Genomic DNA, 15,000 nt, shown 5'->3' with positions numbered 1-15,000 from the left:
CCTCCATCTGTCATTAAGAGTAAGAAGACCCCGGTACGACTGCCAATTACCGAGTCAAAGTCGCCATTAATGTAATGACAGTTCCGACTCGTAGTGTGCTAGAAGTTTTCCTTCATCTCCAACACTGGAATATGTGCCATCATTCGAGTTTCATGGTCTCCCTCACTGCCATTATTCCCAGAAACGTCGCCAACCTTCGCCAACATTGCTCTATCCACAAACACTTCAGTGCTGCCCAACGATCTCCACCATCGCCAGCACTGTTGTACTCACCGTCACTCATTCTCCATCACTGCCGTGAATCTCCACCACCCTCACAACCATCACCAACATTTGACATACCATTTGTCACTTAAATACCACTAATTCTCCTTCACTTCTCCCATTCCCAACATTGACATATCCATTGTCACTCGAATACACTAATTCTCCTTCACTACTCCCATACCCTCGATGACACCATAACCAACACCGTTGACCTTGCCATTGTTTCCAGTTGCCTTGGCCGTAAAATACCCATCAGAACCCTTTTCCTTTTTACCCTTTATATCTGGCTATAGTTGCTCTTCAGTTAGTTCCTCGTTGGATAGGTCGTTATCGTTCTCGGCTAGCACTCTGCTGGGCCCGCGTTCGATTCTCCGACCGGCCAGTGAAGAATTAGAGGAATTTGTCTCTGGTGATAGAAATTCATTTCTCGGTATAATGTGGTTCGGATTCCACAATAAGCTGTAGGTCCTGTTGCTAGGTAACCAGTTGGTTCTTAGCCACGTAAAATAAATCTAATCCTTTGGGCCTGCCCTAGGAGAGCTGTTAAATCTGCTCAGTGGTCTGGTTAAACTAAGGTATACATAACTTTTTTTTCTTCAGTTAGGGATAAAGAGTCGGTAACAGTCATTGACGCTATGCTTAATGCCCTTTCGATGTCCATTGTAGAGCCTGTGCCCCTGGCGTCACAGTCAATGATGCTCCTTCCTTATATGCTCCTAGAACTTCGTCATGCTCATTACCTTCCTATACACCAGCAAAAATGTAACCTCGAGCGAGGGAAACAACAAGGGCATGTGGGTTGCACTCGAATGCTATCAGGGCCCAACATCTCACGACGTAAACAATGCTACTTCGTCCAGGGGCGCAAACAAAAGGCCAACGAAGCAAACAACTGTAACCAGCGTGGTCGTTCCTGCGTATGCAAAGTAGACAAGGCTGCACCTTTCTTTCTCCTTGTGTCCTCTAAACCCCATACCCCCTCTTCCCCCTCCCTTAGTAGTAGAATATCCCTCCACTCCCCCTCCATCTCAAAGGCCCCTTGCGTTCTTATCCATCCTGAACACACACACACACCCATGCTGTCGTCCCCTGGGTCGTCTGATGTCCTGACAGGTATCCATCTACCTGTCTGCTTGTTGGTTAATGACACCTGTGATAGACAGGGGTAGTGTTATTGAATTTAGATAGGTTTGAGTTTCTGTATGTTGAAGAAGACGGTATATTTCGTTTGCATTCGAGTGTACATTGTGGTAATCCCAGCACTTGAAGAATTATTAGAACACACATTCCAATACTCCATTATTGCATATTTGTACACCCACACGCGCGCTATTTGTAAAAATATATGCGATGTATATATATATATATACATATATATATATATATATATATATATATATATATATATATATATATAATATATATATATATATATATAAATATATATATATGATATAAATATATATATAATATATATATATATATATATATATATATATATATATATATATATATATATATATATATATATATATGATATAAATATATATATAATATATATATATATATATATATATATATATATATATATATATATAATATACATACATACATACAGTATATACAATGTGTACTTATCCATATTAAAATCTGTTTGATAGCGATATATATAAAACCACTACTGTTTGCAGAATAGACTTGTAGACATAAAATGTCCAATTAGTTTTTTTATTATACATTAATTGATCTTATTTGGCAACTTGTTTTGCAACTTAATTATTATGAAAGATGATGATTTATAAAAAAGTCAACATTAAATTGGTTCATTTAGAGAGAGAGAGAGAGAGAGAGAGAGAGAGGAACGAATGTCTGTCAAGAAAGAATACCTCTAGTCATTCTAACCTATATTTCTTCAAATATTGGAATTCGAAAACTTTTGACTTGGATCAACACAAATCTGATATATATTTAGCCCGCATTATCACTTAACTGGAGTAAATTTTAGCTCATATTTTCCTGTTAAATTCTGTGACATATATCTTTTGTCGTTGGTCTAATAATTATTTGGCATGTATCTTTTGTTATTGGGTTAAATTATTTGGCATGTATCTCTGTTATTAGGTTACATTATTGGAAGCCTATCATTTGTTATCAAGTTAAATTATTTGGCGTGTAACTCTTGTCATTTAGCTAAAATGATTTAGCTTTTATCTATTGTTATGAATGTGTGGCATGTTGAATAATAATTGTATATATTCCTTAGGGTTCTCTCTCTCTCTCTCTCTCTCTCTCTCTCTCTCTCTCTCTCTCTCTCTCTCTCTCTCTCTCTCTCTGTAATAAAACTGCTTGCCTTATTTCAACTCTTTCTGACTAGAAATTAAACTCTTCATTAACTCTGCATAAGTTACCTTTTAGTGGAGAACGGAACCTCAGCTCACTCTTATAAAAATGCCCCTAATCCAACTTTTGAAGTCTCAATGGCGCCAAGCAAGGTATTGGTCGGGGCTTGGTCCGAGACGGCCCGAGGTCTCGCGCGCGCGCAGTCATGTACATATTCGACCTTATGGGCTCGGCTAATGGTTCTATGATAATTTTATCGTGTGTGTGTGTGTGCGTGTCTTTGTGTGTATTTTGTGGTTGATGACATTCTCTTAACCTTTGCGTTGATCAATTCGTACATACGTACAGTTTTATTTATATACAGGTATATGTATATATATATATATATATATATATATATATATATATATATATATATATATATATATATATATATATATATATGGACACATGTATATACTCATATATAATATATATATACACACCTATATATATGTATATATATACATATATATTATGTTGTATATTTGTATATAAACAATAAATCTGGTTTCACTAGTTAGCAACACAAGATATGTTTCATCGTGAAATGCAACGAGTCGCAAACTGCATCGTGACATTTTCTCGTCCAACCTTGAGCCAAATGAACGTGCCTATTCGCTCAAAGCGTACCGACTAATTAGCGAGGGACACGAGAGAAATCTTTTCATACGCGACCGCGCGCGCGTTCTCGGGTTAATTATATATTCGAGTGATTGGAATTTTTTTTATATCATTTCAGACTAGGTTTTTTTTTGGTGTAGCTGTGTAATATTAATAATAATAATTATAACTGTCATAATTATTTATGTTTTCTGTTCTGGTTTTACATTTTCTATAATTTTTGCAGGAAATAGAAAACACTTTTTTCGTCGTGTTCAGTGTTTCTCAGATGCCGCCATACGCAGATGGATACGCTTTCTACGGAATACGTAAATTTCACGAAGTCTAAACAGTGCTTGCCCATGCGTACAGTGCGCGTGCGCAGGCCGTGCGGCGTTCGTGCGTATCCAGCGGTCTTAGTTGCATGTAGTTGCACGTTCGCATTGCGTGCGTTGGTTCGTGCATGTGCTCCGGTCATATGTTTGTGAGCAATTTGCTAGTTTTCTTTTTAAGCGGAGGCGGATGGGGTTGGCAGCCTAAGGGACTGAAGAACGCTAAGGAAAAAAGAAATAAAGGTAATAAAGATTAAAGGAAGCATAAAAATGAGATATTGTGTTGCAAGGAAACAGCATGTTTGTTCGTATTATGTGTTTGTGCATACCATATCATGTTTGTGTATATCATATTGTAGTACCATGTATGCGTGTTTATATGTAAGAGACGAACTTCCAACCTCTTGTTTGCAAATGTATAAAATATTTTTGTCTTTTTATATGCATGCATGTTTGCACATTCGTGATATATACATATACATATGTATATACTGTATATATTTATATATATACATATACATATAATATATATATATATATATATATATATATATATATATATATATATATATATATATATATATATATATATATATATTCACAAATATGCAAACATGCACACATATAAAAAGACAAAAATATTTTATACATTTGCAAACAAGAGGTTGGAAGTTCATCTCTTCCATATAAATATGCATACATGGTACAAATGCACTCCAATATATGATATGATATACACAAACATGATATGATATGTGTGTGTTTGTTTGTGCGTGTTTGTGTGCCGTCTGTGCAGTATGTGCATGTATGTGTCTGCATTGGTTCCCAGGTCTCCTCCAAGATTTGATTACATGCCTCTCAAGGTTAGGTTAAGTAAGATTGCTACTTGCTAAGAATAGGTATCGGTGTTTATTATTGCCGTGTTAGTTATTACCATGTTGATTATTGTAATTACCGGGGAGCACTTGCAGGTGTGCACGGGACGCAAGGAAGGCGTTGCGTGAGAAAACTATTATAGTTTTTTCCTTTTTGCGCAATATTTTTTATACTGCAATATCGATAAAAAGTTTTCTTATGGTTTTTGCTATTTTTTTTCTTTCTGTTCAGTGAGCTGTCGTAGCAAATAAAACAATGTTTTTTATTGTTGAGTATAATAATTGTGACGCCACCATAATGTTATCAGAGTAATCTGTCTATCAGTCAATATGGCATTACAAGTTTCATGTCAAAACGGGACAGCAATATTAAAAAAATTAAATCAACCAAACGTTCACCTCTTGCCTGTATGTTTCCTGAATATGAGGTGCGGGTTTTTTCCCTTTTTGCGCAATATTTTTTATACTGTAATATTGATAAAAGGTTTTCTTAAGGTTTTAGGTTTTTTTTTTTTTTTTGTCTTTCTGTCCAGTAAACTGTCGTAGCAAAGAAAACAATGTTTTTTATTGTTGAGTATAATAATTGTGACGCCACCATAATATTATCAGAGTAATCTGTCAGTTAGTCAATATACTACTCGTTTCATGTCAAAACTCATGGACGAAGATTTTGAATATTAAAAAAAAAATCAAATCAACCAAACGTTCACCTCTTGCCTGTATGTTTCCTGAATATGAGATGCGGGTTTTTTCTTCTTTTTTTTTTCTCTTTCCAGGCTGAGGCAAGCAAGGCCTTCGTGTTTTTTTTCCATCCACCCCCAGGTGATTAACGGTGTTACCTGCCTCCCGCGTGGGTGTTGCAGGGTTATTTATGCACAGGTATGCTCTCTGCAAGGGTTGGCAACAAGGGTGGGTTGCAGTTTCGGGCCGGATCATTGGTATGCAGCGAGAAATGTCAGATGTTGAGGCCGGCTGGAATGTCATAGGGTGACAAAAGGGTATTTCAGTCGAAGGATGCGTCCGTGTGTTGAGGCGCTTGCAAGCTTATCTTTAACCTCTCATTACTCGCGAACTGAGGTCATCTGTCAGGTCGGTGGGCAGGGAGGGTGTCGGTCAGCCCGAGGAGGTCAGTTGGTCCAAAAATTGGTATTTGAATGGAAAGGATAAACAGCCTCCCTGAGGATGTCATGCAGTTCGAACTTCAGAAGTTCAAGCGAAGATGGAGTGCATTGCTACCCTAATGCAGTTCTTGTATTTTATTAATTTACTTACATTTTTCCTATTTATTTGTTAATTTCTTTTTTTCTTTTTTAATACGTTATCTCTTTTTATATTTCCCATTACATTCTGGTGCTTCTTTCTAATGAACATGATATTCTGTGGAAGTTTGAATTTCAATTCAGTGGCACCTGCGGGCGTCTTCAGTATGAATAGGGTTCATCTGACTAATAATAATAATAATAATAATAATAATAATAAATAGATGCCTAGTTGCTTAAAAGTTTACATATGCGCTGTGTATTTCATCTTTATTTTCTGGATTTCTTGTTTTGTTGTTCAACCTCTCAGATTCCCTCTTTTCACTGTCTTAAGCGGTGAATGGCCGAAATTGCATAAAACAAAAAGTCTAAATTGCATAAAATAAAAACTGAATTCCCGACGAATGCACTCGAATATTTTTTCTGCATTATTTCAATGTAAAGGCATAATATGAAAGAATATCACAAAGTATAATCCTAGAAAGAGAAAATGAATGTTTTACGCAGTTAATTGCGCACCTGCTTACTTAAGGACACAATTACATACTTTACCTGGTCGCTGTTTAGAAGACTTAGTGGCTTTTCATGAAAAGAAAGGCGATAGGAGTTGGGAGTTATAGAATTTACAAGGGAAAAGTAAATTGGTAAGGCTACTTGCTAATTTACTTAAGTACTTGATTTACCTTAAATGTTCCCATTCTATATTATGAAAAGGATAAAAGGTAGCAGAAAAAAATGGAAGCTGTTAACCGTTTTATTTTCTACAGACCAGCAGGAGGAAAAACAGAGAATATGAAATCAGGAAGCAATTAACTAAATGGCCAAAGAAACAAAAACTAATACCAGAAGATACTAAATTAAAAAAAGAATCCATAACGTAAGAGATTCCACGTAAATCCTCGAAGAAACTGGAATATACAATAAAAAAAAATACTCAGAGAAAAGAGTGAATAATAAGTCTAGTTAAGCAAGGAAGCATACAAGAAAATACCCACAAAAAAAAGGGAACAGTTAAGAATAATTTAAACTCTTATAGAAAAGGTAACTTGATACCTTTAACTTAGTGTACTACGTGATTAACCAAAGAGCAGCTGTAGAACAGGAATTTGATGTATATATACTTTTACGTAATAGGAAGCTTCATAAAAGATTGTACTTGGGGACCTAAGAAGGGAAGAACGGTTTTTGATGAGGGAGTGACTCTGTAGGAGAGGAGAGAGAGAGAGAGAGAGAGAGAGAGAGAGAGAGAGAGAGAGAGAGAGGTAAAAATACGCGCTAGATAGGCTTAGATTACAATACAGAGCTCATTTGCGAGAAATTAATAACAGAGAGAGAGAGAGAGAGAGAGAGAGAGAGAGAGAGAGAGAGAGAGAGAGAGAGAGAGAGAGAGAAACATGAAAAAGTGATAATAGCAAGAGATAACTTCGATGATGTGAGTAAAGGAGAGAGAGGGGGGAAAAAGTGATAGATAAGGATATTATAGATGATTAGAGTAAAGCTGAGATTGAGAGAGAAAAGCTGACAAAGGGAGACACGCGAAAAATAATAACAAAGGAGAGAGAGAGAGAGAGAGAGAGAGAGAGAGAGAGAGAGAGAGAGAGAGAGAGAGAGAGAGAGTCTCCCTTGAAAACAGAGAAAGTGATCATATAATCTTGGACGCATCATTGAAAACCAGAAATTTCTGTCATCGCAGTTTCCACAATTTCCAAGAATTTCTTCTTCCTGACTAAATTACAATACTTTACGAACCGTAACATGATTTACAGAGATGAGACAGCAAAGGATTTCCTTTAGCATCTTGCTGCTAAAATTTGCACCAAACAGTCAATAGTGGTGGTAAAATTTGATATAAACTTTGCACCAAGGAGCAAATATTTGTCTAATCTTGGTGCCAAATTGAAATGACTGATGGTCACTGTGTGTTAATTAAATTTTTAATGAATATGTAGAAAAACATCTAAATTTTTTGGAGTAGCATTTGGTGGTAAGATACCAAATGATGCGAGAAAGTGCCTTGATGTAAAACTGCCTTTAGTTTCTATCGATCATCTCTTTAAAACATTTCGTCGTTAAAATCGACTTTTCAAAAACATATATCATCAAAAAATTTTGAGGTTGTAGTTGTGGCAACAGAAGAAAATTATGTATGTACGTATGTATGTAGGTTCATTTAATTACCTGAAATACACCTTTTTGTATGTGACTAGGCCGTGAAAAATTAACTTAAAACCTTTCGTCGATGAAATCGACTTTTCAAAAATATATATCATTCAGAAATTTTGAGGTTGTAGGTTTGGCAACAGAAGAAAATTATTTATGTACGTATGCATGTAGGTTCATTTAATTACCTGAAATATACCTTTTTGTATGTGATTTTGGACCGTGAAAAATTAACTGAAAATGAGGTGGCAACGCGTTAGAGGTCAAGGTGAAAGTTCATGAAACAGTGACAATTTTCTGAGCATTTCAACACTTCTCTGGGTTGAAAGTCATTGCTCGTGTGTTCTGATTGAGATTTTTCTGTTGTATTCGATTCAATATCTTTTGTGTTGAATGTCAAGATATTTGTATCGATGTCAAAGTATCTGAAGTTCCTGTTTCATAATGGTGTCTGAGGTTACAGTTATATTTTAAGTTAAATTAGGATGTGTATGTTTATAGACTGTTCTTGTAAGTGTATTTTGTATGCTTACGAATAAAACCAAAGAACCACATATATTGTATGATCGTATATACTGTATGATGTTTTGTGTGATTTCTCGTTAATACATCCGCCTACATACTCGTGTGTGAATCTAGTTCTCCTACAATTTCCCTGTGAACCAGTAAAGTATCGACAGATTTTAAACCAGATTTCACATAATATCAACCAGACAGACTGCCAGTGAAAAAAGCAAGCAGACTCATGCATGATGTGCTTGCAACATTTGGAACAAAAAGTGGTTGTGCCGTCGAGTATACGAAGACGTTATTCGAGAACTGGGTTCTGTGCTTTATCCATTGAGCAATGAAACATCTCAAGAAGGAAGCCAAGAACCCCTTTCCAGCTACCTGCTGGAGTCTTGGCCCTTCTATGCTTGCATGGTCGAGCAGGTAGGCAGGTAAGTGCGTGCTTGAAAGGAAGAATCGCGTGAATGGAAAGCGCAGGATAACAGCTCTCTCAGGTGTGCTTGGCCGCACCAGCGCGCAGCTGGAAACGGGAAGTCTTAGCAACCTCCTGGAAGAATGGGTCCTGGAAGAATGGTTGCTGCGTAACCATGTGGAATTGAAAGACTTGCTTTTGGAGTAATGGAAATCGGAGTTGATGAAGACCACTTGGAAGGGGTTAAGGAAGGAAGAAAGGTTAAGGGGAGAACACAGAAGAAAACTGAAAAGGGTAAGACGCGGTGGTTACTTGAAAGTGATATGGGAGGTAGCCTGCCCCCTTTCCAGAAATGGAAACCTTGACATCGAAGTGATGGAGGAGATGGAGCCGATGGAGGCCACTTGGAAGGGGCTGTGGGAGGAGGAAAGGCCGAGGAGGAACACAAAAGATGGAAGAGTAGGTGGGTTACTGGAAAGTGATATGGGAGGGGAATCACTTTCCAGAAATAAAGGCTTGACGTCGAACTGATGGAAGAGGAATGAGGAAGCTTACTCGAAGGAGGAACTAAACGACGGAGGGTTACTGGAAGGGTGGCGTTGCGTTACCCTTTGGAAATCTTGAAAGCATATGATGGAAGGGGATGATGCTCTGTGGAAGTTGAATAATAACCAGGAAGGAGACAGAAAAGAGGAGCAACAGAAGTTGATGGTGAGAATTTCTTCTCAAGCAGGAAATGGAAGGGAGCGGACTTAGAGATCATGAATGCACAATGTGCTTGCATAACCCCCGACTGGCAGTCGAGATGGTCATTGCAGTGTATGGATTATTGCATTGGGTGGTCAAACCGTGCGATATTTGCTTGTTATACGAAACCACTGTGCTTGATTTAATTTTTTTTTTCATAGTTTTCCTTCCGTGTCTTGAGAGCCTTCAGTTATGTTGTTTCCCATGGGACAGTCTCTCTCTCTCTCTCTCTCTCTCTCTCTCTCTCTCTCTCTCTCTCTCTCTCTCTCTCTCTCTCTACGTAGATAATAGATTAATTTATATTTGCAAAGTTCATAGACCTCTCTCTCTCCAATTCATAATTGCAAAGATCAGTAAAAGAAGCGTTTCTGTATGAAGGGAAGGAGAGAGAGAGAGAGAGAGAGAGAGAGAGAAGAGAGAGAGAGAGAGAGAGAGAGAGAGAGAGAGATAACTGATTCATATTACAAAGTCTAACAGACATTACTTGAGAGACTATGTTAAAATGTTGGTCTTTCGACTGATGTTAAACATGTTCAGCTGTATATAATTTCATCCTTCTCTGTCGTATAACTGTTATTTCTATTTTTTCCATTATATGTCAGAATAATGTTCTTATTATTCTAGCCTTCTCCCAGTGATCAAATTCCCAGGACCTTTCCTATCCCAGAAACCTGTCATTTCACTTTTACCTAAACGCAGCGTTGGAGCTGAGTCACAAAGAAGTTTGTCTGATCGTTCATTCGTTCCAGCTCTTGACACCTTTTCGTGGGCGTCTTGCTCAAGTTCTTCCTTCTTTTATATGTGCAACACGCACATATAAATGCGTAATGCATGCCTTTCCTCATTCACCTTCCACATACACATACGCACACACATACACACGCAAACATACGCATCAGCTACAGTGATATCTCCAAAGACCGGGAACCTAAGCGAAAAATGAGACCAATCGTCCACACTCTTGAGGGAAGAATATTCACACGAATTAATCATCTCCCGGATGATCACCGTAACTAAAAGGACTTCACTTTCATGTCGGAATTTCGTCTTTTATACTGTAGGCATGCTGACGAAATTCCGACATGAAAGTGAAGTCCTTTTAGTTACGGTGATCATCCGGGAGATGACTAATTCGTGTGAATATTCTTCCCTCAAGAGTGTGGACGCTTGGTCTCATTTTTCGCTTCGGTTCCCGGTCTTTGGAAATGTCACTGTAGCTGATGCGTATGTGTGTGTGTGTGTGCGTGCGTATGTGTATGTGGAAGGTGAGTGAGGAAAGGCATGCATTACGCATTTATATGTGCGTGTTGAAGATGATTTTATCCAGTGGCATATGAAATCTTGGCGGAAAAATCCTAAAAATGCGTTACAACATTTTATCATTGCAAGTGTGCAACTGAAATGACAGTTTACTGTGAACCTATAGTGCTATCCGTACATATATGTCGCGAAAAACTATATAAGGTTTATAAAAAAAAAAAAAAGATACTACGCCTTAAGTAAAAATATTATTTGTAGTTAAATAAAACTGAAGTATTTGAAGAAAAGCAAAACTTCGGATCTTAGTAGAGATTGATGGAAAAGTTTTGCTTTTCACGAAAAGACGGAAAATGGCATGCCTAAAAAACTCAATTCAGCCATGTATATAAGAAATATTATTAACCCGTCTTTTATTCATAAACTATCTATAGAACAAACCTTCCATGAAGTAAACCAATTTAAAGGCTTACTTCACTCTCCATGTTACAGGACTCTTGAAACAGAATAAAGGAAGGATTTCTGGAACTTAGAAGTCGATGGAAGTTTATGTTAGAAAAATAAAACAGTAGATAAATGACGATTTTGCTTTAAACAATATACAATTCTTTTTTTTGTATTTGCGTAAAAGTATGTTCTCATCTACTTGGGTTTCCAAGTGCGTTATGGTCGAGATGAAGTACGTTGACCCTAGGACTCTCGATCATAGATGCAGTTGCAAGTAAACGACAGTGGATTTGTTCTGTATAGGATAGCTGGAGCGTTTGCAGTTGACTAGTCTCTCTTTCTCATTGTATACATACGTGTCAATAAGATAAACATCACACACACACACATACCCATACCCATATATATATATATATATATATATATATATATATATATATATATATATATATATATATATATATATATATATATATATATATATATATATATATATATATATGTGTGTGTGTGTGTGTATAATTGTATATATATATCGTTATCTGTAAATATTACCTGTTAATTATTTTCATATATTTGTTAACTTATATTTATATTTAGATAAATATTAGATAGGAGCACATATGAATGAAATCTAATAAAATCTCTTATTTATTACTCAGATAAACAAAACATGCAGGAGGATATATGGATATAAAAAAAAAAACCTTTAAAAGAAATCGTATTTCAATCGGAGTTAAAGAAAAAACAAAGGCTGTGCAATACAATGCTGAATTTTCACTATCATTTCCGAATATTTTTTTTTCGTTTTGGTACAGGGCAGTGACGTCATTTCCGTCCATCTATGATATTGCATTGTTGCAAGGGAGACTGTGATGGTCATTTACCTTCGCATCGTAATATCTCTAATTTTTTTTTTTTTTGTCTTTTATTCTTGCTCCTGCACCTGTTCTTCTTCTTTCAGTGTCTCCTCTTTGCCTTCTCGTTTTCTTCTTAATTTTTTTTATTTAATTTTTTTTTTTACCTTCACTGTCGTCTCATTGTTATCTCCTGAGTCACTGTCTCCGACTCTCATTACTAATTCTTTTCGCTCTCTCTTCCTCATTTTTCCCCCTGCCATCTTACCCCCCTTCCTTCTCTTGTGTTTTTCCTTCCTCCCCGTTTTCTCATCTCCCTTCTCTTTCTCCTCACTCAAGTTCTTCTCCGGTTCCTCCTCCTCCTCCTTTGTCTCTGTCGGCCATTGTTTAGTATCCACGAAGACGCCATTCTATATTATGACTTGAATCTTTTTATCTTCTGTCTATCAGGGGTCTTTCCCTGTCCTAAGAATAGCGAAGAATGTATCCTTTATATCTCTTTGGTATACATATGTGTATCTTTGTATATATATATATATTTATATATATATATGTATGTATATATATACACACATATATGAATATATATGTATGTAGGTATAAATGTGGAGACATTTACACATATCCACAAAATAAGTGGGTCTGGTTACAGTTTACTAATTAACTCCAATATATCCCGACCATTCGTGATTTCAAATTTACCAAAATAATGCCCAAAGACCTGAGAAGAACTTGAACGCACTCCTCCCCCCTGCCACATTCTAGATTGTGGGCACTGGGCACGTTTCGTGCCCGCAGTGAAGCCTAGTTTAAAAGCTGGGTCTTAGAATGCGGCTCTGGCCATATTTGGATTTTTGCTGACCAACGCTCTCGGTTTATTTATTCTTAAAGGCAACCGGCTTCTGCTGGGCCATTTTAGGTTACAAAAGCTGAAATTACTTGCTCTCTCTCTCTCTCTCTCTCTCTCTCTCTCTCTCTCTCTCTCTGTTGTTATTGTAAAGATAAATTAAATTTGTCTAAAATGGAGAAATTTTATATAACAAGAATATTTCGTCTAGTGCACAGACACAAATTCTCTCTCTCTCTCTCTCTCTCTCTCTCTCTCTCTCTCTCTCTCTCTCTCTCTCTCTCTCTCTCTCTCATTGTTGTTATTGTAAAGATAAATTAAATTTGTCTAAAATGGAGAAATTTTATGTAACAAGAATATTTCGTCTAATGCGCAAACAGAAATTCTCTCTCTCTCTCTCTCTCTCTCTCTCTCTCTCTCTCTCTCTCTCTCTCTCTCTCTCTCTCATTGTTGTTATTGTAAGGATAAATTAAATTTGTCTAAAATGGAGAAATTTCATGTAACAAAAAGAATATTTCGTTAATGTGCAAACAGAAATTCTCTCTCTCTCTCTCTCTCTCTCTCTCTCAAGAATCTCTCTCTCTCTCTCTCTCTCTCTCTCTCTCTCTCTCGTTGCTGTTGTAAAGATTAATGAAATTCATGTATAAAAAATAGAAATTTTAGTAACAGGAATATTTTGTTACACACACGCACACACAAACACACTAACAAACTAACACATACATACACATACGCACACTCAAACACAGTAAAACACACACACACTAACACATACCTACACAGACACACACTCAAACACAGTCTCACACACACACACACACGCACTCAAACGCACTAATGCATACACACAAGCACACACACCAACACACCAACACACACACATACACACTCAGGCAAACGGCACTGCTGAACAACCTCTCTCAAACGGAATCTCTGTTAACCGAGTCTTCGTTGCAACAGAGGTTATGAAACGCATCAAACTTACGATGTAATGGCGGATGTCGACTTCGATTTATTGCCATTTCGAGATTTAATTGGTTTGAGGAGCAGTATTTCATTTTTTTTCTATCGTAATTGCGTATGTGATTGTCGCACATTGTGCTTGATTCTACAACGTTTTGTCAGCGCTGTTTTGACACACACATTATATATATATATATATATATATATATATATATATATATATATATATATATATATATATATATATATATATATATATATATATATATATATACATATACATAACTCTGTATGTGTGTATATATTTACATATATGTCTGTACATACATAACATGTACATGTATATATATATATATATATATATATATATATATATATATATATATATATATATATATATATATATATATATATATATATAATATAACAAGTTATTTGTTTGTACATAATATATTTTGGATCTTTATATTAAAGCCTATATGTACAGTATATTATACACATACAGACAACCCTAATAGGAACATTAGAAAAGGATTACTAATTTAAAAGCTTCAATTTGCATAAACACTGCTCCTATAAATGTAAATTCCTATAAATTTTTATTTATTTTGCCTTTTATTTTTCTTTCCAGTTCCTGAACAAATAAAAGAAAAAAAAATCAGGCGAGCGGATCCACCAAGCGGTAAGTACCGATTGTATGTCGTTTTATCTTCATGTGGAGGCCGACGGAATTGGAAAATCAGTGCATTACCATAGCTCAGATGTATACGTATGGAAATAATCATAGATAGTACATGAATTTGTGTCGGCCCTTTGGCCCGGAGAGAAGCGATATGGGCCTGTGTATTTATTTATTTATTATTTTTTTTGCCACGATTAGTGAACTTCGTATCTAGTTGTATGTTACTTAAAATTATAATAATCTCGATTATGATAATAATTATAATTACGATAATAATTATTTTGTAATAATATTAATTGTTGCATTTGTAATTACTGTAATTATGGTCAGGATGTGTGTTTATATATATATATATATATATATATATATATATATATATATATATATATATATATATATATAT

The 15,000-nt window shown here is 35.9% G+C and overlaps 1 protein-coding gene across 1 annotated transcript in view; it reads left to right on the top strand.

Annotated features, from left to right (window-relative positions):
* LOC136846321 (streptococcal hemagglutinin) overlaps window positions 1-15,000 on the top strand; it is a 174,045-nt gene that overhangs the window by 59,513 nt on the left and 99,532 nt on the right. Inside the window, exon 2 of the mRNA XM_067117123.1 lies at window positions 14,547-14,597. The gene's annotated coding sequence lies outside the window, so the exon portion shown is untranslated. The remainder of the gene's footprint in view (window positions 1-14,546; window positions 14,598-15,000) is intronic.

The sequence above is a fragment of the Macrobrachium rosenbergii genome, chromosome 15 (assembly GCF_040412425.1).
Source record: "Macrobrachium rosenbergii isolate ZJJX-2024 chromosome 15, ASM4041242v1, whole genome shotgun sequence".
NCBI lineage: Eukaryota > Metazoa > Arthropoda > Malacostraca > Decapoda > Palaemonidae > Macrobrachium > Macrobrachium rosenbergii.
The sequence above is the reverse complement of the archived record's forward strand: the minus strand, read 5'-3'. Positions and strand labels throughout refer to the sequence as shown.